This window comes from Phyllobates terribilis, unplaced genomic scaffold (assembly GCF_046119375.1).
Source record: "Phyllobates terribilis strain yellow unplaced genomic scaffold, ASM4611937v1 Scaffold_100__1_contigs__length_5926523, whole genome shotgun sequence".
Taxonomy (NCBI): domain Eukaryota; kingdom Metazoa; phylum Chordata; class Amphibia; order Anura; family Dendrobatidae; genus Phyllobates; species Phyllobates terribilis.
Window position 1 is genome coordinate 489,151 of NW_027362860.1, and position 22,994 is coordinate 512,144.

Consider the following 22,994-nt stretch of genomic DNA (forward strand, 5'->3'; position numbering starts at 1 on the left):
GACCTCCATGTCTCTTCCGAGGGGCATTAAAACCGTCTTCTTAAGCTACTGGGACTTCCACATCTTTTCCGAGAGGCATTAAAACCGTCTTGTTAAGCTACTGTGACCTCCACGTCTCTTCTGAGGGGCAGTAAAACTGTCTTGTTAAGCTCCTGGGACCTCCATGTCTCTTCCGAGGGGCATTCAATCCATCTTGTTAAGCTACTGTGACCTCCGCGTCTCTAGCGAGGGGAATTAAAACCGTCTTGTTAAGCTACTGTGACCTCCACCACTTTTCCAAGGAGCATTAAAACCATCTTGTTAAGCTACTGTGACCTCCACGTCTCTTCCGAGGGGCATTAAAACCATCTTGTTAAGCTATTGTGACCTCCAACACTTTTCCAAGGGGCATTAATACCATCTTGTTAAGGTACTGTGACCTCCACCACTTTTCCAAGGAGCATTAAAACAGTCTTGTTAAGCTACTGTGACCTCCACGTCTCTTCCGAGGGGCATTAAAACTGTCTTGTTAAGCTGCTGTGACCTCCACCACTTTTACAAGGGGCATTAAAATTGTCTTTTTAAGCTACTGTGACCTCAACCACTTTTCCAAGGGGTATTAAATCCGTCTTGTTAAGCTGCTGGGACCTCCACCTCTCTTCCGAGGGGCATTAAAACTGTCTTGTTAAGCTGCTGGGACCTCCATGTATCTTCCGAGGGGCATTAAAAGCGTATTCTTAAGCTACTGAGACTTCCACATCTCTTCCGAGAGGCATTAAAACCGTCTTGTAAAGCTACTTTGACCTCCACGTCTCTTCCGAGGGGCACTCAAACTGTCTTGTTAAACTCCTGGGACCTCCATGTCTCTTCCGAGGGGCATTCAATCCGTCTTGTTAAGCTACTGTGACCTCCAACATTTTTCCAAGGGGCATTAATACCATCTTGTTAAGGTACTGTGACCTCCACAACTTTTCCAAGGAGCATTAAAACCGTCTTGTTAAGCTACTGTGACCTCCACGTCTCTTCCGAGGGGCATTAAAACCGTCTTGTTAAGCTACTGGGACCTCCACATCTCTTCCGAGGGGCAATAAAACAGTCTTGTTAAGCTGCTGTGACCTGCAGCACTTTCCCAAGGGGCATTAAAACCGTCTTGTTAAGCTACTGTGACCTCCACCATTTTTCCAAGGGGAATTAAAACCGTCTTGTTAAGCTACTGTGACCTCCACGTCTCTTTCGAGGGGAATTAAAACCGTCTTGTTAAGCTACTGTGTCCTCCACTTCTCTTCCGAGGGGCATTAAAACCATCTTGTTAAGCTACTGGGACCTCCACATCTCTTCCGATGGGCAATAAAACCGTCTAATTAAGCTACTGTGACCTCCACGTCTCTCCCGAGGGGCATTAAAACCGTCTTGTTAAGCTACTGTGACCTCTATCACTTTTCCAAGGAGCATTAAAACCGTCTTGTTAAGCTTCTGCAACCTCCACCACTTTTCCAAGGGGCAATAAAACTGTCTTTTTAAGCTACTGTGACCTCCACGTCTCTTCCGAGGGGCATTAAAACAGTCTTGTTAAGCTACTGTGAACTCCACGGCTCTTCCGAGGGGTATTAAAAACGTCTTGTTAAGCTACTGTGACCTCCACGTCTCATTCGAGGGGCATTAAAACCATCTTGTTAAGATACTGGGACCTCCACATCTCTTCCGAGGGGCATTAAAACTGTCTTCATAAGCTAATGTGACCTCCACCATTTTTCCAAGGGGAATTAAAACCTTCTTGTTAAGCTACTGCAACCTCCATGTCTCTTCCGAGGGGCATTAAAACCGTCTTGTTAAGCTACTGGGACCTCCACTTCTCTTCCGAGGGGCATTAAAACCGTCTTCATAAGCTAATGTGACCTCCACCACTTTTCCAAGCGGCGTTAAAACCAACTTGTTAAGCTGCTGGAACCTCCACGTCTCTTCCGAGGGGCATTAAAACCATCTTGTTAAGATACTGGGACCTCCACATCTCTTCCGAGGGGCATTAACACCGTCTTGTTAAGCTACTGTGACCTCCATGTCTCTTCTGAGGTGCATTAAAACCATCTTCTTAAGCTACTGCGACCTCCACGTCTCTTCCGATGGGCATTAAAACGGTCTAGTTAAGCAACTGGGACCTCCACGTCTCTTCCAAGGGGCATTAAAACCGTCTTTTTAAGCTACTGTGACCTCCACCACTTTTCCGAGGGGCATTAAAATAGTCTTGTTAAGCTACTGTGATATCCACCACTTTTCCAAGGGGCATTAAAACCGTCTTGTTGATCTGCTGGGACCTTCACAACTTTTCCAAGGGGCATTAAAACCGTATTGTTAAGCTACTGCGACCTCCACGTCTCTTCTGAGGCGCATTAAAACCGTCTTGTTAAGCTACTGGGACCTCCACGTCTCCTCCGAGGGGCATTAAAACCGTCTTGTCAAGCTACTGTGAAAACCACCACTTTTCCAAGGGGCATTAAAACCGTCTTGTTAAGCTACTTTGACCTCCACCACTTTTCCAATGGGCAATAAAACCGTCTTGTTAAGCTACTGGGACCTCCAAGTCTCTTCCGAGGGGCATTAAAACAGTCTTGTTAAGCTACTGTGACCTCCACGTCTCTCCCGAGGGGCATTAAAACCATCTTGCTAAGCTACTGTCACCTCCACCACTTTTCCAAGGGGCATTAAAACCGTCTAGTTAAGCTTCTGTGACGTCCACGTCTCTTCCGAGTGGCATTAAAACCGTCTTGTTAAGCTACTGTTACCTCCACGTCTCTTCCGAGGGGAATTAAAACCATCTTGTTAAGCTACTAGGACCTCCATCACATTTCCAAGGGGCATTAAAACCGTCTTGTTAAGCTACTGTGGCCTCCACCAGTATTCCAAGGGGCATTAAAACCGTCTTGTTAAGCTACTGTGACCTCCACGTCTTTTCCGAGGGGCATTAAAACCGTCTTGTTAAGCTACTGGACCTCCACGTCTCTTCCGAGTGGCATTAAAACCGTCCTGTTAAGCTACTGTGACCTCCACGTCTCTTCCGAGGAGCATTAAAATCATCTTGTTAAGCTACTGGGATCTCCACGTCTCTTCCGAGGGGCATTAAAACCGTCTTGTTAAGCTACTGTGACCTTCACGTCTCTTCAAAGGGGCATTAAAAACGTCTTCTTAAACCACTCTGAACTCCACAGCTCTTCCAAGGTGCATTGAAATGTTGTTTTTAATTACCTCTAACCTCCACAACTCTTCCAACGGGCATTGCATTTCCTCCTAATTTTAGTCAGCTTTTGCTTTTCAATGCAAATGCTTAAACTAAGAGTGACCCACTCCCCAATAATGGGTAGAAGGTTTTTAGTATGCTGTAATCCACATCTGTTTCAAGGGGCATTGCAATTCCTCATAATTTTTGGAAATCCTTCCATTCACTACTTAGGCTAACAGTGTACAGGAGACCTAGTTGCTATAAATTAAATAACTGGTTTAGTTGTCTCGAAATTTTTGGTAGTCATGGCACTCACTGTATGCCCTATAACTGTGCAGCCGAACCGCTCCTTTTGTTACAGAAACATATCCTACAAGACATATGTGGTTGACTGGCCTGATATTGATGTGAATGGTCGATGTTCCTCCTGCTCTTTCTCCTTTGCCACCACCTCATCCATCATTTAGCTCCTGAAGCTTTGTTTTAACGGGAGTCTTAGAACTGGGATAGTAGCAGGAAAACATCCAGCAATCCTCGGAGGAGGTAGGATATGCGCCAAAACGCTGACCACCTCAGGCCAAGCCGCTACTACATACATGTGACGCACCCCTGGGCCTTCGTCGCGCGGCGTCGCGCGCACGGGAGCTAACCCGGAGCCGGATCTGTTGAGGGTCGTAGTCTCGTGGCGGTGACCCGGTCCGTGCCCAGGGAGTCAAACTGAGCGGCGATGTATTAGCGGTAGATGTTGGACGACTACGCCACCCGTTGAATGCAGCGAAGGAGCTGCCGCTGCAGGGCAGACCGCTGAGGCCGGTGGTAGGATTGTGCAGCGTGATAGTATCACCCCCAACGGGAGGGGTATGGCCTCAGGGCAGCCGACGTGGATGATGGGGGTAGCAGGAATCACTCAGAGACGATGCGGTGTAGTTCAGGGTCTTTACTGGTGATAAAGATAGACCCTCCCGGAGTACTGGCTAGCGATCGGGGCCTGGTCAGTCCTTGAGCAGATGGGATCTCCCCTGGCCAGGCGGAGTTGTAGGCCTCCCAAACTGACTGTACTCTTCTGGCTACCTTGCTAGAGGCGGGTATAAGTAGCCCACGTCCCTGAGTGTACCGTGTGGTGCTCACCCGTATGGCCGGTGACTCGGGGCCTTCTAGTGGCGTCCGCTCCACGACGGCGGTGCTGGTCCCACGCGTGTGACCGTGCCTTCGGGTTTCTTGGCCAGAGGACCTGAAATCCCCTGCCGGGCGGTTTCTGCTGCTGGGTAAAGATTAGTCCCCACAGCCTCGGACTCCGGGTCCGGTGATAGCTTCTCAGTCAGGGCGAGCTCTGCAGCTGCCAGCCCCTGACTCCTTATAGCACTGCTCCACAGAGCTCCTGATGTTCTTTACCTAGATCTGCTTCTCTTCTCTGTCTCTACTTCTTCTCTACTCACTAACCCTGCCTCAGCCCTAGGTTTATATAGGGGAAGTTCTTCCCCTCCCAGGACTGGGCAGGAGGTGTGGCATGCATAGGATTCCTGACCAAGAGACCTCCCACCTGCTCTCAGACGTAATATCTCTATCACTGTGGCAACCAGACCCCTGGGGTGTCACATTCCCCCCTAGTGAAATTTAGTACTCCGGGACTAAACATATTTTTGTAAAACATAACAAGTAAAAACAGAAACAGTACAATAAAGAAAGACATTAGGATGGTCACGGCGTGTCCGCAACAGGGTGCAGTTTTGAAGAAAAGCAAGGTGTCCATTTCACCAAAACAGGGAGACGTAACCAGGTAGGGGTCTGTCCTGCCCCGAGTCCGTATCAGTCTTTTAGTCCATCCTGGGTTACGCTCCAACTAATTGTACAAGGATTCCCGGTAAATCCACCAAGGACTCCTAAAAATAACTAGAAACACATAATTATTTACAAGTAACAGACAGGTGACCACAAATAAAACAATTTAAACACTTCAAATCCTCCAACGTGCGGGTAACTGGCCTCTAGTGGCCCTAGTGGACCTACGGAGCTGACTGTCTGGCCCTGAACTACAGGGTGTAGGAGCTGTCAAGGGTAAACTGGGCAGCTGTCTACGGGCTCTTTGGCTCACTAGGGGTACGGCAGGCTCACTATGAGCAGAGGGTTGATCCTCCTGTTCTGCTTGTGTGGAGTCTGCTGCCTCCTGGACCGGCTGCTCTTCCAGCCCCACCTGTTGCTCCGTAGGTGCTTGGGATGCTGGTTGGAGGAACGTGAGGACGGGTACCACAACTGCACCATTGACTTGAGTCCAGGACCGAGGGAAGTCTCCGAGCAGAGTACTAACCATATCTTCCCTTTCCTCTACGGGTCGAGGGTCTTCTTGCTCTCCTTCTGGGTTCCGTAGCTGTTCGGGACACTTCTTCAGGTGATCCCGGGATACAATGGCTGTGGTTTCCCCTCCGTCTTTACTGATGGTACAGACCTTTGGGTTGTCGTGGCTTGAGGGCAGTACGGTGTACGGGTCCTTCTCCCACTGGTCGTCCAACTTGTGGAGCCGTCTCTTCCTCTTCAAGACCTGTTCTCCGGGTACCAGGGGAACAGCGGGAGCATACTGGTTGTAAGTTTTCTCTTGTCTTTCCCTAGCGAGACAGAGACTTCGCTCCACGCTCTCCTGTACTTTCCGGTACTGCTGCTGCCTCTCTGTGTCCCAGTCTGCTTCCGGTGAAGTGTCCTCGGGTGTCAGGACTCCCATCTCCAGGTCAACAGGTAGCTTACCAGGCCTTGCCCTCATTAGGTAAGCCGGGGTACAGTTGGTGGAACCTACAGGGATGTAGTTGTATAGGTCCACCAGGTCGGGCAGCTTCTCAGGCCACAGACTGCGTTCTTCCAGGGGCAACGTTTTCAGAAGATCCATTACCACCTGGTTCATTTTCTCACAAAGTCCATTAGTTTGCGGATGATAGGGTGTCGTCCTTTTCTTCCGGCAGCCATACAGATTGCAGAATTCCTGGAAGACCTCCGCTTCAAAGGCAGGTCCCTGGTCCGTCAGCACTTGGTCCGGGTACCCGTGTGGACGGCAGAAGTGCTGCTGGAAGGCTCTAGCTGCTGTTTGAGCTGTTAAGTCCTTAACGGGGACGACAACCAAGAACCGGGAGTAATGATCCACAATGGTTAACGCGTAGACGTAGCCACTTCTGCTTGGGGTCAGTTTTACATGATCCAAGGCTACCAGTTCCAACGGCTGCTTGGCGACGATGGACTGAAGGGGGGTCTTCTGGCTGGCACGGTCCTTCCTTCTTAGGTTGCACGGGCCACAGTCTCTGCACCACCTCTCGATGGTTCCCCTCATGCCTACCCAGTGGAACCGCCCGCGCAGCAGGAACTCCAGCTTCTTCCATCCGAAGTGTCCAGCCCCGTCGTGGTATGCCTCCATCACCATGGCTGCGTCTCTTCGTGGCACCACTACTTGCCAGATTAGTTCATGCGTCCGGGAGTTAACCATTCTGCGGCACAACTTCCCCTTGTAAAGGAACAGTCGACTCTTCTCAGCCCACAGTTGTTTGGCTTCCTCCGGAGCGTCCGGGTCAAGGCGAGCCTCTGGCCGAGTCAGCATCTCCTTCACCAGTCGGACGGCAGGGTCACTGTCTTGCGTTTCCTCCCAGTTGTAGTGAGGCAAGGGGTTAAACGTAGCGGCCTTGTATTAGCGGTAGATGTTGGACGACTACGCCACCCGTTGAATGCAGCGAAGGAGCTGCCGCTGCAGGGCAGACCGCTGAGGCCGGTGGTAGGATTGTGCAGCGTGATAGTATCACCCCCAACGGGAGGGGTATGGCCTCAGGGCAGCCGACGTGGATGATGGGGGTAGCAGGAATCACTCAGAGACGATGCGGTGTAGTTCAGGGTCTTTACTGGTGATAAAGATAGACCCTCCCGGAGTACTGGCTAGCGATCGGGGCCTGGTCAGTCCTTGAGCAGATGGGATCTCCCCTGGCCAGGCGGAGTTGTAGGCCTCCCAAACTGACTGTACTCTTCTGGCTACCTTGCTAGAGGCGGGTATAAGTAGCCCACGTCCCTGAGTGTACCGTGTGGTGCTCACCCGTATGGCCGGTGACTCGGGGCCTTCTAGTGGCGTCCGCTCCACGACGGCGGTGCTGGTCCCACGCGTGTGACCGTGCCTTCGGGTTTCTTGGCCAGAGGACCTGAAATCCCCTGCCGGGCGGTTTCTGCTGCTGGGTAAAGATTAGTCCCCACAGCCTCGGACTCCGGGTCCGGTGATAGCTTCTCAGTCAGGGCGAGCTCTGCAGCTGCCAGCCCCTGACTCCTTATAGCACTGCTCCACAGAGCTCCTGATGTTCTTTTCCTAGATCTGCTTCTCTTCTCTGTCTCTACTTCTTCTCTACTCACTAACCCTGCCTCAGCCCTACGTTTATATAGGGGAAGTTCTTCCCCTCCCAGGACTGGGCAGGAGGTGTGGCATGCATAGGATTCCTGACCAAGAGACCTCCCACCTGCTCTCAGACGTAATATCTCTATCACTGTGGCAACCAGACCCCTGGGGTGTCACACATGCGCTTGCATTCCAATAAAACAAAGCAGATGCTAACTTCTATCATCATCATCATGCTCCTCACCTCACTTTCAACTCCCCTGATGGAGAAGCCAGGGCCCACCTGAGGTGTCTGGTTTTCTGGTGGGCTCATCCAATGCTGCCCTAAAGCAGGCCAGGCTAAGAAAAGTGTGTGGGAAGGTGACAGGAGAAATAGGGGCGGCTGGGGACCGTTTATGGACACCCGGCCACCCCCGGGCGGCTGGGGACTGAGTATGGATATCAGGCCGCCAACGCAGCCATGACGTGGTGGCCAGATTCCGCCTCCACATTCCTAAAAGGCCCAATTTATAGTGCAAGCAAGCAGTATGGTATTGCAGCCTGGCTTTGGGTGGATGGCAGGCTGCATACTTGCGCTTGCATTGCAAGGAATGGGAGAGGTACAATTGAACACTGCCCTGGGAAAAGGACTTGAACGGGGATAGTTGCAAGTCTGCAACAACAGGTGCAGGGTGGGAGGCATCTTCGCATGTACCATGAAGAGGGGTTTGCATGCACACACTACAGCGGAATAGGCTGTCCTTCCCACTAAATGCACTGGGGAGGGCACAGGTAATGTTTTGGTATGCGCGCTTAATCTTATGTATAAGACACATCGGGACAAATAGGGGCGGCTAGGGACTGAGTATGGATACCTCGCAGCCGAAGCAGCCATGAGGTAGTGGCCAGCTTCGGCCTCCTCCAAACTAAAAGGCCCTATTTCATGTGCAAGCTAGCAGTATGGTATTGCAGCCTGGGGGTGGGTGGGTGGCAGAAGCCAAGGACCACTGGAGGAGTCTGGTTCTCTGGTGGGCTCGTCCAATGCTGCCCTAAAGCAGACCAGGCTAAGAAAAGTGTGTGGGAAGGTGACAGGAGAAATAGGGGCGGCTGGGGACCGTTTATGGACACCCGGCCGCCCCCAGGTGGCTGGGGACCGTGTGTGGACACCCGACCGCGGGCAGCTGTGGACCGAGTATGGACACCCGGCCGCCCCCTGGCGGCTGGGGACTGAGCATGGACACCCGGCCGCCGGGCGGCTGGGGACTGAGTATGGATACCTTGCTGCCGAAGCAGCCATGAGGTAGTTGCCAGTCTCGGCCTCCTCCAAACTAAAAGGTCCCATTTCAAGTGCAAGCTAGCAGTATAGTATTACAGCCTGCGGGTGAGTGGGTGGGTGGTTGGCTGCATATTTGCGCTTGCATTGGAAGGAATGGGGGAGGTATAATTGAACACTGCCCTGGGACAATTCTTGCACGGGGATAGTTGCAAGTCTGCATCTTCTGATGCGGCAAGGATCACTTCTGATGGCCACACTTTTAGGCAGTGACCTGGGTGTCAGAGATGCTTCCAGGGGTCTTCCTGATGCTGTTCCCATGTCTTTTCAGCACTGTATGCATGTTTTCACACAGCACATGGCCAGATAAGGTTGTAAAATGTTAAAATGACATTTCCCAGTGAATGCATTTGTCACGGTTGAAAGCAATACAAAAGTGCAAAAACGCATAAAAAATGCTACTTGTGAACATAGCCCAAGGTGTGGAGGAGTATTTTTTTTTTGGTTATTTATTTTACCTTATACACAAGTCTTTACCCTGGAAAGGAACTTCCTTAACATATTTCACAGGAAAGCAGTTTCAGTTTCGTTTTTGAACGTTTTATTGTGCGCCCTTAAAAGTGGCTTAATACCTCTGACCACATTGTTGACAGCAGTGACCTGGGGGTCAGAAATGCTTCCTGGGGCGATCCCCATGCTGTCCCCATGTCATTTGAGCACTGTCACTATCGTTTTGGGCACTTGTTAGGCTTTTAAAAGACTGCCGGGGGTGCCGCCGCAAAAATGCTAAACTAACATTGGACTTGTTGCTCGGGTCGAGCACCCGAGCATCACGGCGAGCTCGGCCCGAGCTTCGAGCACGTGAGCATTTTAGTGCTCGCTCAACATTAGACATGATGTCTGCTATTGATTCCAGTCAATTTTGAGTTTCAAAAGTGCAATGGTACTCTTTCCCTTCTGAGCCTTGCCGTGGACCCAAACAATAGTTTTCTACCACATATGGTGTATCAGTGTACTCAGGAGAAATTGCACAACAAATTATATGGTCCACTTTCTCCTGTTACCGTGGTGATAATGCAAAATTTGGGACTAAAGTAACATTTTTGTTGGAAAAAGTAAAAAGTTACTTTTTCATTTTTATCAGAATCCAAGGGGTAAAGTTTCTCTTTCGGAGAGTGACATGTCAAGCTTGACATGCCAGGGTGAGAAGACTTTTAGGCCGCAATGCTCCTCTGAGAAATAAGCAAATTATCTCTTCAGTAAGGAAGAGGACTAGAACTCTAGTGCTACCTATAGGAAGTAGCAATCCTAAAAGTCAATATCGACTCTCTAACCAGCCTTTTCACATGACTTAATATAAAAGCCAAAACAAAAATCTCAATTTGCAGATACTGTTTCAGGGTACTGCCCCTCGTCAATCCTAAGTCATGTGACAAGGCTCAAAAACAACTAAGTTTCAAAAATTGTGCTGATGTAAAGTAGACATGAGGGAAATGTTATTTATTAACTATTTTGTGTGGCATATATATCTGGTTTATGGCCATAAAAATTCAAAGTTTGAAAATAGTGACATTTTAAATTTTTTTGCAAAATTTTCATTATTTTCATAAATAAACCCAAATAATATAGACCAAAATTTACCACTAAGATTAAGTAAAACATGTCACAAATAAAGCATTCCTAGAATCAATGGGATAAGTTGAAGCATTCCACAGTTATTACCTCATAACGTGACGCTTTAAAAAATTAGGCTCGGTCATTAACATACAAAATGGCTTAAGGGATTAATCAATTTTAAATTTGTATCTATTTATATTTTTTTAAAATAAGAATTGCAGGAAAGAATGAAGAGATGTTATTAAAGGGGTCTTCAGCTTTTGCAGATGTTTCTTGCAGGTCAGAAGGCCACAGATAAATGTACAAGTCTTTCCATACAGGTACAGCACTGATGGAGGATGTGCTGCACGTTCTTCAGGGAGCTAGATGTCGGGGTTTTCTGTCCTTGAGATGTCTATGGTGCCCTGTTGATAGCAGGCAAAAATACAGTTCTCTCTGACAGCGCGAGCAGCCCTGGACAATCCACGCCGGCAGGATGATATCATCCGGCGGAAGAGAGAACCTATGAGAAAAGATGTAAAACTAATGTAAGTAATGGAAGTCCATATTACAGGATACTACTGTGGTGTCACTGTGGGAGGACGGGAGAGGAATCTTCTCCATACAGAGGTATGGGATCAGTGTCAGCCATCATACATGTGACAATCCCACCACTGACAGATAACATCTGCTCCACATGAATCCTTCTCACTGACATCATACAACATGGAGCTTATTGTCACACTTACCTCGCCTACGTTCCCCCTCTTCTACTTTCTCAGTTTTGTCTTGTTTTCTCAGATTCAGAAAACATTTTCTTCTCTTCTGAACAGGAGATTCTAATGAAAAAGTCAGAAACAGATGCGGATTATAAAGTTCTAAAAGATTAGCTTTGTGTCTTTATAGAGTTATGTAAACTGATTATTATGCACCTGTAGATTTTCTATGTGCCGTCATGTGGGGTCTCCCAAAGGGAATATGTTCCCCTATTAACATGACGTTACATTCAGCAAGCCGCAGTGTTATTATATAACCAGTTACATAAAACTTCAGTCTAACTTTAAAGAGGACCCGTCACCAGATCAAAAGAGTCCAGGATCCACTCTTACTTTATTTCTGCTGATACCCAGAGTATTCTGCTTTTGGATTTGTTAAAATCTGCCATACAGTTCCAGAGATACGGGCCTTTTTATTTAGTGCTAATTGTAATCATCTGTACCATGGGGGCATGGCTCACAGTTTAATATTGCAGAGCAGCCTGAAGATACGCGCCCAGAGAATTCTGTGAGCGACGCCCCCTTGGTAAAGACCATAAAGGTTAGCACTTAATAAAAAGGCCCATAACTCTAGAATCATATGGGGGGTTTTAACAAAGCAAAAAACAGAATAATCAGGGGGGCAGCGGGAATAAAGTAATAGTAATAAGTAATTTCCTGAGTCTTCATGTGCAGATTCACATTACACTTTTGCATTATAGGCTATAATAGGATGGCCTATAAACCTGTACATACCTGACACTGAGGACGAGGATGACTCGCTGGTTTTAGCAGGAAAACACTGATTGTCATCATCAGTTTTTGAAGATGAAGACTCTCTCTGCCTGTTTTGTAGAAGAAAGACAAATAAATTACAAGGAAAAACAATAGGAAAATGGAAGAACATCTGTCTGTAAGGCCAATTAGGACACAATGAAGGGGGCACCCTGCTCAGGACCCCATTCTACCATCAAGAATGCAGTATAACTAGTAATATTGGCCGTAGTGAACTGGAAATGAATGGCTGGTCACATTGATCAGTTGTTACTGTAGTGTTATCACAAGCCAGATCCACAGAGATCAGCAATCATGGGGTGGTGGATCCTGGATTTAGATTTGTGTTAATCGTGTCTTGTATTTGGATCTGACATATATCAGAACTGAATCTCACAATAATGATAATAATCTACTCACATGTCTGAGCGTTTTTCGCTGTTCTCTGGGGAACACAGTGAAGATGACATTAAGCTTCTGTTCATTGTTCATCAGTACGGTATTGGTGGTAATTAGCTAAAAGAAGCAGAGAAATATAAAATAGGTATATTTTATAACTTTTTCTAATTACAGGTTTTAGGCCACATGCACACGTTGAGTATTTGGTGAGTTTTTTACCTCAGCATTTGTAAGCCAAAACCAGGAGTGGGTGAAAAATACAGAAGTGGTGACATGTTTCTATTATACTTTTCCTCTCACTGTCCCATTCCTGATTTTGGCTTACAAATACTGAGGTAAAAAACTCATCAAACACTCATTGTGTGCACATGGCCTTATACATTTTATTCATTACATACTTACTTTAGAAAACTTTTCAGAAGATGATACATAATTCTGGACATCTGTCCAGTCATTCTCTCCACTTGTGTCGCCCTCATCTGAATCAGTATGTTTGTATGTTCTGGAGCGAGCTGCAAAATACAATTATCAGAGATTATTAGTATAAGACCAGGGTCAGACAGTCACCATGTTATCACTAATAATGTTGGGTAATAACTTTCACATAAAATGAAAGACAAGACACACGGCAGTTTCCTGTAGATGACGTCTCATTTTACTTACTGGTAAAGTAGCGAGTGTCCTCATCTGACTTTAGATCAGGAACAAACAGGGGCTTCTGAGTTAGAAGGTTGTCAAAGTCTAAGTAACGCAAAAATTGATGAAATTTGACCTCATTTGCTCCTTCTGGAAAAGGAAGACAAGAAAGAAAGTGATAAAGTCTTTGTAAGAGAAACTGCTCCATATCTGTATAGTTTATGCTAATCTAAACTGAAGATGTAAGGGAAATGTACTGAAATTAGGTAGAGTAGGGAATCTCAGTGCTGATCCCAATGGACTAGATCATTTTTCTGGTCACAGAGGTGTAATAAGTCATAAAGAATACTATTATAATATTACCTGTCCCAAGTCTATGTGTTGGATTTTTTCTGAGCAGCTCAGTTATGATGCCCCGAGCATCGCGGGGAGGAGAGTATTTATCATATGTCCAAGTTATGTCATCTGTTATATAAAAAACAAATATTACAGAAACCGTCTTCATTCATTTTCTTAAAAATCAATTTCCTTATAAGAGCTAGAACTAAACCACAGAATCAAGCAAGCTAAATAACTGTGAGATCACATAGCATTCCGATTATTTTACTTACCCCTAAGGATACTGTGATAAATCTCCTTTTTGGAAGCTCCATTAAATGGTGTAAATCCATAAAGAAATTCATATAGGATGATCCCTACTGACCACCAGTCAACAGGCCTTCCATATCCTTTCATTAAGATGACTTCTGGAGCTACGTATTTAGGTGTTCCAACAGCCTGGAAACCAACAGAACAATGAGATGATGATCAATAAATATAATTGCAACAAATACAGTAACATCAGAGGAAATATTTTCTAGATGAGAAATTATCAGAGAAGGAGAAAGAGATGAGATGAAGTAGAAGATCCTGTAAGTAAAACCAACCTCATTATCAAGGAACTCGCTGGTGATGTCTTCAAATGGAGCCTGGTAGATGTCAGATGTTGGTCTCATGAGGCCGAGTTTTGAAAGCCCAAAATCTGTGACTTTAATATGTCCTGTTGATGTAATCAGGAGGCTGTGAAAGAAAAGATGGTGTCAGCCCCAAGTAATAACCCACAGGCTATATAACGAACCCAAACTCTCTTCCCCTGTATTATATTACAGGGGTCACTTACTTCTCAGGCTTCAGGTCTCTGTGCACCACACCATAGTTGTGCAGGTATTCCACAGCAAGAATAGTTTCCGCAATATACATACGGGCCAGGGGGACAGGTAAAGCACCCCTGTACTTTAAAAGCTTGCCACAGTCTCCTCCTACAGGACAAAGCAAGTATGACACGTGAGGGTTTGTTACAATGTACATTACACATGATGAGGTTGAATGAGAATTAAGCAGAGACATTGGGACAGGATCTGTTACATAAAGATATACTGTATGCAAAGAGTTACCCTATAAAAAGAGACACAGCCGGGCCTCATCTACAAGCTTTTTTTCCATAGTGGATATGGCTTCCATGCTCAGTGAGGACATACAGGGGAGATGTTCACAGAGATCACTGATTTTTCAGGCATCTTTGCAACAAATAACTCATAGTAAATGCAGTGAGGATATGTACCCGTCCATGTGGGCACATTCTGGGTATATAAGGTGCTAGGATTAAGCTGACGTGGGCTGGATATAGATACGATGGATGTGTCCTACCTGGTAAATACTCCATGACCATACACAGATGAAGCTTAGTAGGAAAGGAGCAGAACATGGAGGCCACAAAGGGACAATCAGCAAAGATTGAGATGTCCCTCTCCAAAAAGGCTCGTTCCAGTTCCTCTGGGTCTTTCAGGTTCTGCTTGTCCATTTTCTTCATAGCACATTCTTGATTTGTGTCTTTATGACGCACTAAGTGGACGGCCCTGAGAGGAGGAAAATCCAAGATTTATTATGAATTCTTACTAACAATGAGTCTATAGACCTCATCAAGTGATCTCCTGTACTAATGGTCAATATAACATGTTGGGCGTCACTAGAAATCCAGGTCTAAAATTACATAAAACAACACTCCTCAAATGATCACCTCATCCACGTCACATCCTACCTGACCTGAATAGTGATAGATGTGGACAGTGATGTGGACTCATATAATTTGTCTATGGGAACATTACATGGGCAGGTCACAGAGACATAGGCATCATCATAAGGAGCCCTAGGAAATACACATTATACTAAAATAAAGCTCACCCAAAAGATCCAAAGCTGATCAGTTTGATCAGTTTATAGTCGTTCTTACTAGGAAGTCTCAAAGGGTTTAATGATCCGATCAAGGTCTAAAAAGGAAAAAGAAATGACAATAAGACATAGAAACCACAGGGGAGTAAAAGCCACAGATGCGGGAAGATCTCACTTCTATATGATGTCCTCACTGATTACACTGCAGCAGATGTAGAGGACATGATACAAGCCGGACCCTCCACAGACACTATTATATTATAGGGGGATATCCCCCATGCACATATATCATTGTACTGCAGGGGAGGATAATGGACATCACACAGAGGAGGTAGAATAATAATAATGCATCATCACATACAATAGGTCTGATCTACATGAAGAACTGAGCTATCCCATTATCATATGGGATATAATATGGGATGTGTAACTCACACCCGTCATCTGATGATCTACAGACGTCCCTCTGATACTTACACTGGCAGATTCCTGGATGATCTCTGGTGTCTCACATATTCCACCATCAGAATCTTCCGGCTCAGTTATTCCTAAAATAATGATAAAATAATAAATGATAAAATAATGAAGAGACGTCATGTATTAGTCTATATCAGCACCTACTATATAACACATCCATGTAATGAAGGAATTTACGAGACCCCTGTACATGGAATAATATTGGGTATATGGATATTCTACACACTGTATATAATTCTGGCATATCCATATATACTATACTATAAATGTGTGATTGTTCAGTATCTGATCGAGTCACAACAATGACATGAGAAGAGCCCAGAGGAGAAGAGCAGAATTACATGTGCCCCTCCATTATAGTCTATAGGGGGCTCATGATCCGTCAGCAGCCTCATACAGAGGATGAAGAGTAAATCTCCATATTCTCTGCCATTCTCTATAACTTGATATTAGAATGTAGAATATTAGATGATCGGCTTACCTTCCATCAGATCAGAGTTTAGCCCCGGCTGACTGGTCTCGGGGTCAGCGATATTTAGGTTTTTCCCCTCTTCGGAGTCGCCTTCTGATGTTTTCTGATGGATATAATATATACAATTAATATAACATTTCACAAACACTAAATTACCACAAGGCAGGATGGACTAATACTGGATGGATTTACATGATAATTTCAGTATAGGACGGACTATACGCAGCCGCTCCCTCCAGTAAATCCACATTCATATATAAGGGACTTGTATCTACCACTGTTCTCTAATATCTTCTATCAGAACTGCAGCATTTACCAGGAGGAAGATTGTGATGATCGAGCGAGACAGAGGTGGCAATACAAACTCTGCACCGCTGAGTACAGACTGCCATCAGAGGTGATGGAGCCGCAGAGACAGGCGGCCATAAAATGTCCTTTGTCTGCCTGGAGCAGAAAGGGAGGCCTCTAACATCACACATCTGACCTTCAGCTATATGACGGTAATCTGGAGAAGATCAGACAACAAGGACATGAGATATAGAAGATGGTGGATCCTTACCAGACGCTCCAGTGAGTAGGCCGGATACTCCAGTACAAGCAGGACATTTTGGGCCAGTTGTTTAATAAAGGCCAATTCTCCACTGTGGGATTTTTCTTCGGCCTATAGAGATGAGAATAAACAAGAATGGAAAATCATTAGAGAACGTGCAGAATGGAGGAGGCCATTTATATCACCAAACATGTTACTCCTGCTATCTGTACAGCAAATACTAGTAAGTATCTGCACAGCAACTATTGTAGCCTGTACACCCTATTACCGCTCCCCGGGTATTCTTATCTGGGTATATGGTACAGGTTAATCTTAAACTTGTATTCCATTAATATTGCCTATTATTATTATTTTTCTATGATTTGTTCAGATTTTCCGCTTCTTACCTGCTGTACTAATGTCCAGATGTTCTGCTGTAAATGCTCAAGATATTCTGAGCTTATTCGACCTTGGTGGTATTTGGTCAGGCAATCTCTCACTAGCTCCATAACCAGCCGGTAAGTGAAGCTGAGGACGCCATCGGGTAGTGGTAGCACAAAGTCAGGGTCATAGGTGGTAAGAATGCCCTGGAGTAGTGCTAACACCTGAAGTCTGTCTGGAGGAATTCCAGACATTTCAACAATCCAAAATAAATCCAAGCGCAGCCAATATGTGAATAGCTATGCAGCTGATCACTGACAACAATGACACCAGGGTATCAAAGTGACGATGGGAGTGTAAACACTTGTATAAGTGCTGATGTTTAATTGTGATGTCATAATGATGTCAGAATGGAATCTTGTGTTCTTACCTTAAAGGGGCATATGACCTTATAAGGAAGTTGCCTAGCAACCCTTAAGGAGGCAACAATATAGGCTGAGCATCAGTACAGGATGCAGATATGGAGGAAAGAGCCATGGGTGCTATTATTTTTTGATCAGTTAGGGTTTTGTTCTGCTGCAAGAAAAATTATTCATATCTGTTATAGATAATAAAAATTGGGCATTACGGAAACCTGGCTGGACAAAAGCCATGACTGGGTTACAAATGTAGACAAGCTGCATTCAGAAAGGGCAGGAAAGGTCAAAATGATGGAATGGTGAGTATTTTTGTAAAATTGTACTTAACCCCTTCAGCCTTCAAGCCTGTTTTCACCTTCATGATCAGGCCAAATTTTACAATTCGGACCACTGTCCATTTATGAGGTAATTACTCTGGAACGCTTCAACGGATCCCACTGATTCTGAGAATATTTTTTCGTGACATATTGTAATTTGTGAAAGCGGTAACATTTCTTCAATATGACTTATGTTTATTTGTGAAAAAAACAGAAATTTAACGTCAATTTTGAATATTTAGCGATTTTCAAACTTTTAATTTTAATGCCCCTGAATCAGAGAGATATGTCACACAAAATAGTTAATAAATAACATTTCCCACATGTCTACTTTACATCAGCACAATTTTGCAAACAATTTTTTTTTTGGTAGGAAGTTATAAGGGTTAAAATTTGACCAGCAACTTCTAATTTTTCCACCAAAATTTACAAAACCATTTTTTAGGGCCCACATTACATTTGAAGTGACTTTGAGGGGCCTCTATGACAAAAATCTGCAAAAATGACACTGTTCTAAAAACTTCACCCCTCAAGGTGCTCAAAACCACATTCAAGAAGTTTATTAACCCTTCAGGGGCTTCACAGGAATTAATGGTATGGGAAGGAAAAAATGAACATTTAACTTTTTTTCACAAAAATTTTACTTTAGACCAATTTTTTTTATTTTCTCAAGGGTAACAGGAGAAAATGGACTCCACTAAATTATTGTGCAATCTCTCCAGAGTATGCAAATACTCCATATGTGGGAAAACCACTGTTTTGTGCACAGCAGGGCTCAGAAGGGAAGGAGCGCCATTTGACATTTTGAACGCAAAATTGGCTGTAATTGAGAGCGGGTGCCATGTCGCCTTTGGAGAGCCCCTGATGTGTCTAAACAATGGAAAATCCCCACAAGTGCCAGAACAGTTCTCAGACATCCATTTTTTTTACTTCATTGATAGCAGCCAGGGCGTGAAAGTGTGGGGATTTCTGCACATGGTGATCACACTCGATACTGAATAAATTGCGATTTTCTGATAATTATGTTTCCATATTTTCATCATTTGCATATCATTAACATATCTATCCATCCTGTGATTTTCATAATTCCAGCATTCCTTCTTGGTACTGCAATTTCAATGTTAAGGAGTGTAGTATATGTAATTTGAAATCATAGTATGGTAGTGATACATAAACTGTAGCAGAGGGGATTAATCATTTTCTATAAACGTATCTGCTCAACATCGGTGACTGTTCTTCCAGTAGTATCCTATAGAGATGTAGCACTGATTGTGTCAGGAGAAATGAATATATAACAGGTGACATGATACATATTCTACTTTTCATGTTCGCATCCACTCTCTATTATTTCTTATGTGCGCCAATCCTTTACCATTTTGAATACACGTGCTCGGAGGTCACTATTAGTGTTGAGCATTCCGATACTGAAATATCGGATATCGACCGATATTCGCGGAATCGGAATTCTGATACTGAGTTCCGATACTTTTAGAATATCGAATACCGGAATCGGAAGTTCCCATAATGCCTGCGCTCTGCAGTGTCTCTGAATGATGACAAGCTGGATGGCAGCGCTCAGCTTACTGTACTTGTAATTTAGTGTTAAAGGATTTATTTAAAAAAATAATAGTGTTTTCATGCACCATCTCTTTAAAAAAGCTGGCTGGCAATTCAGCATCTGTACCCGACAATTTAGAATTGAAAGAATAGAGCATCACACATAGATTAGATAGATAGAAACATGTCAGTCACATATATAATGAGTACAGTGATAGTGTTAATTACTTTACTTGTCATTTAGTGTTAAAATAAAGGATTTATTTAAAAAAAAATTGGCGTGGGGTTCCCCATAATTTTAGTCTCTAGCGGAGGTTAAGCAGATGACTGGTGCAGATGTTTGAAGCCTGGGAAGGGGGTAATACCCACGGAGCTTCCCAGGCTACTAATATCAGCCCCCAGCTGAATACCTAGCCTTTACTAGCTATTAAAATGGGGGACCCCCAAAAAAATGACGTGGGGTCCCCCCTATTTTAATAGCTAGCAAAGGCTAGGCAGACAGCTGAGGGCTGATATTAATAGCCCAGGAAGTGTGCCATGAATATTGGCCCCCTCCCAGGCTAGAAACACCAGCAGCCAGCCTCCCCAGAAATGGCGCATCCATGGGATGCGCCAATTCTGGCACTTAGCCTCGTTCTTCCCACTGCCCTGTAGAGGTGGCAGTGGGGTAATAGGGCAGGGGTTGATGTCAGCTTATAATGCCAGCTGACATCAAGCCCAGGTTAGTAATGGAGAGGCATCTATAAGACACCCCCATTACTAAGCCCATAGTCAAAGTTAAAAAAAAACACAAACACCCAGAATAAAGTCCTTTAATTGAAATAAACACACAATTCTTTATTGTTCTAAATTAAACCATACTTACCATCACGCCCATTCCAGCTGAAGCCAATGTCTTCTGCAATAAAAGTAAAATAATAAAGCAACCTCATCCTTACCTTTCCATGGTTCCCAGGACAGCTTCAGCTCTGCTACATTCACATCACAGGCTGGATCGCAGCCGAAAGCTGCCATCCAGCTTGCCATGCCGCAGACACTGAGAAGCGCAGGCATGCTTGCGCTCCTCAGTGTCTGGCTGTGCCGACATCCAGATGAGCCGAGTTCATGTCCAATGAACTCAGCTCACCTCATGCACGTCACTGACAGCGTGGGAGAATTCTACTGCGCAGGCGGTGAGCGTGAGAGAATTCTCCTGCGCATGCGGTGAGCGCAGGAGAATTCTCCCACGCTGTCAGTGACGTGCATGAGGTGAGCTCATGTCCAATGAACTCAGCTGACATCATGCACGTCATTGACAGCGTGGGAGAATTCTCCTGCGCTCAGCGCTTGAGCAGGAGAATTCTCCCACGCTGGGATGGAATTGAGATGACAGGCTGGATCGCAGCTGAGCGCTGCCATCCAGCATGCCATCCTTCACAAACACTGCAGAGCGCAGGCATGCTTGCGCTCTGCAGTGTCTCTGAAGGATGAAAAGCTTGATGGCAGCACTCATCAGCGATCCAGCCTGTCATCTCAATTCCATCCCAGCGCAGGAGAATTCTCCCACGCTGTCAGTGACGTGCATGAGATGAGCTGAGTTCATTGGACATGACCTCGGCTCATCTTTATGCCGTTACAGCCCGACACTGAGGAGCGCAAGCATGCCTGCGCTTCTCAGTGTCTGCGGCATGGCAAGCTGGATGGCAGCTTTTGGCTGCGATCCAGCCTGTCATGTGAATGTAGCAGAGCTGGAGCCGTCCTGGGAACCATGGAAAGGTGAGGATGATGTTGCTTTACTATTTTACTTTCATTGCAGAAGACATTGGCTTCAGCTGGAATGGGCGTGATGGTAAGTATGGTTTAATTTAGAACAATAAAGAATTGTGTCTTTATTTCAATTAAAGGACTTTATTCTGGGTGTTGTGTTTTTTTTAAATACTTTACTAGAAATTCATGGCGGTCATGTCTAACAATAAAGAATTGGCGATATCCGATATTTTTTGGGTATCGGTCCGATCCAATCCGATCCGATATTTCCCGATATCGGAAGGTATCGCTCAACACTAGTCACTATTAATTATCACATTTTTCTAGTGTCCTGAAGCCTGGGTACAGGATTACAATAAATGTATGGGTGGTGTGGATCTTGCGGACCAGATGCTACAGCCATACATTGCTGTTTGCAAGTCTTGCATACGGTACAAAAACCTTACGATCTGATGGCCATATATAACGCATTTGTGCTGTACCAAAAAACTGGGAACCGAGGATCTTACCTTGAGTTCCAAGAAAAAGTGATAGAACATTTCATATTTGGTGACCAAGGGAGGCTGAGGTGAGAATTATCTAGTAAGTCTAGCAGAATTGTCCCCAATCAGCATTTTCCCTCACAAGTTCCACCTACAATAAAAAAAGACAGACCCCAAAAGAGCTACAGGGTGTGTTACAAAGATGGAGTTAGAAGGGAAATCAGCTACCAGTGTGACACTCGTCCTAATAAACCTGGCCACTTCATTAGGGAATGTTTCTGTCGCTACCACACATCCCGAGGATAACAGTGGTGATTTTTTTGTTTTTACCCTTGTCACCTTCTGCCATTTTCTCTTGATTCACTTTTTATTTATTCATTGGCCATTTGTATACTGGTATCCAAAAAAAACAAGCTGAAAAAGTTAATGCTCACTATACCCTTACATACTGTGAGGGGAATTTTCTGAAATGGCATCCTTTTCTCCGCCAGTTTATGATTATGCCGTGCCATCTAAAGCATTCTGAATCTTTGTACTATTTGGTGACATAGATATGGCTGTTTTTCACGGAGGACACCTAGTACACGAGCTGTTCCTGGTATATAAAGAAAGGGCTTTCTTATTATTTTATTCATGTATTACAAATCCCGTTATACCTGCTAAAACTATCCACATGTACCATGGCATACTGCCTCTTTATATACTCTGTAAAAGAATGGGTTGTTCTGTGCACATGGCGGTTCCTACCTTGCCGGGCAGGGACCTGTTATAGTGCGCCAGCTTTATATGGCACATTAGTCCCTCATATAGAGATTAATTGGGCTACAGAGAAGTTGTACAACAAGTCCCTTTTAAAAAGAAGGAAAATGAATAAAAAGAAAGAGTGGCAGCAGCCCTGGATGTTCTTTTATCATGTGAACTTGCTCACCTTTGCAACATTGTTACACTCCTCCAGTTTGAAACATGTTGCCTTTCATTTCAATGCAATTTTTTTCAGCTCCTATGAAATAACAGTGGTATGTGGCTTTGTCAGCACAGCATAGTCATATTTACTGGCAAATGTGATGCTGGGGACATTGTACCCCATAGATATATATGCATTTATGACCTAAAAAGCCTCAGAGGGCCCATCCCTTTTGGGCCTGACTGTTCAGTCAAACTATACTAATGGGGTTATGTTTGAACACAGGAGGAAATGCGCTATACATTTTGGGGTCCATTTCCTTACCTCTCTTTACTATGTATGAAAAATTTGTCCTAAAAATGACACTTGTGTGATAAAAAAATTAAAGTTTATTTTTTCACACTAATTTTGAATTAAATCCTTTAATAAAATGTGGGCTCAAAAGACCCATTAAACCAATAAATTAATTCTTTAGGGAGTGCAGTTTAGAAAATGGGTTAGTTGTGGAGTTTCCTTTGTTTTGGCATGTCAAGAATTCTATTTCAGCCA